Source organism: Echinops telfairi, unplaced genomic scaffold, assembly GCF_000313985.2.
Source record: "Echinops telfairi isolate 266 unplaced genomic scaffold, ASM31398v2 ScPeMD7_7468;HRSCAF=8506_0, whole genome shotgun sequence".
In the NCBI taxonomy this organism is placed as follows: domain Eukaryota; kingdom Metazoa; phylum Chordata; class Mammalia; order Afrosoricida; family Tenrecidae; genus Echinops; species Echinops telfairi.
The window spans coordinates 16,045,656-16,047,061 of record NW_022111369.1 but is presented as its reverse complement, the minus strand read 5'-3'; the positions used below and the strand labels follow the sequence as shown (position 1 = coordinate 16,047,061).

The following is a 1,406-nucleotide window of genomic DNA, read 5'->3' as shown; positions in this document are numbered from 1 at the left end:
ACACAGTTTTAAAAAATTTGAATTTTAAATCTGATGAATGTAACTTTATCCTAGCAGATTCCTTATCTTGACTCTATAGAGTATTAAATATGAAACAAAAATAAGTTTGTCTTTTAAGAAAACCTCAATCACAAAGGTAAAGATCATGTTAGGAATGAAATTAAAATTTTAAACTAGACTTCAAATAAGAGGAGAAAAACCTTAGGGATCATTGTGCTTTGGTTCCAAGATTTTGAAAAAAAATCATTTTATTGGGGGCTCTTACAGCTCTTATCACAATCCATACATACATATCCATTGTACATACATTTGTACATATGTTGCCATAATCATTTTCAAAACACCTTTTCTACTTGAGCCTTTGATATCAGCTCCTTATATTTCCCCTTCCCTCCCTCTCTCCCTCCCTAACACTTGATAATGTATATGTATATATATATTTTTTTCATGTATTACATCCACCGCTGTCTCTTTACCCACTTTTCTGTTTTCTGTCACCCAGAAGGGGTCATATGTAGATCATTATGATAGGTTCCCTTTTTCTCCACTCACCTTCCCCTTAACCTACTGGTATCGCTACTCTCATTATTTGTACCAAGATTTCTTAATGAAACAAATATATGCCATCAAATGAATAAGTAAATTTAGACAGTTAAGGTCCAAGTATAGTAAACTATACTGATTACCTTATCATTAAACCATAAACATTGATTAGAATTTAGAATGTCTAAACTACCTATGCTTGATACCATAGATGTGTGGAATGTTATAAGAGCTGAAAGAGCCCCCAATAAAAATGATTTTTTTAAAAAGAAAATGATGATGGCAACATATGTACAAATATGCTTGATACAACTGACGTGTGGATTGTTGTTGTATGAGCTATAAGAGCCCCAGTAAAGTGATCTTTAAAACGAAAGAAAGCTTGTCTACACTAAAGGACACAAGTCACCAATTATAAAAATAGCACCTTACAGGGCTTCAAAAGTTGGTGGAAAACAGAATGGAAAGATAATGGGTTTTTCTATCCACTTTTTAAGGTCCTATGTACTAGAAAAGAGAAGATAAAAAACGTTTCTGTGCTAAGATTTTATAAGAATTTCCTGATCAAAAAGAAAAGATGACAATATTAAATAACATATGGATGGCGAAAAAGTGACTGCAAAATGGCTTAGTTCTCCAAGAAAACTAGAGTCTGAAAAAGCAAGAGTTTCTCTGTATGTGCACAAGAACATGTGTCATGAGTGCATGCATGAGTGTGTAAGAGACAAGCAGAAACAGCTAGAGCGCGACGAGGGACATCCAAAAGGCTCCCCACTTCCTACTTGCCCCAGTTCAGCCTAGGGATTAACTACCTCGCTGATAAGCAGGATGAACTCTACAGCAGCGGTTCTCAACCTGTGGGT

At 34.8% G+C, this 1,406-nt stretch overlaps 1 protein-coding gene across 1 annotated transcript in view; it reads right to left on the bottom strand.

The window, feature by feature from the left end:
* The window catches only part of PPP3CA (protein phosphatase 3 catalytic subunit alpha), a 192,331-nt gene that overhangs the window by 65,027 nt on the left and 125,898 nt on the right, over positions 1-1,406 (bottom strand). The window lies entirely within an intron of this gene.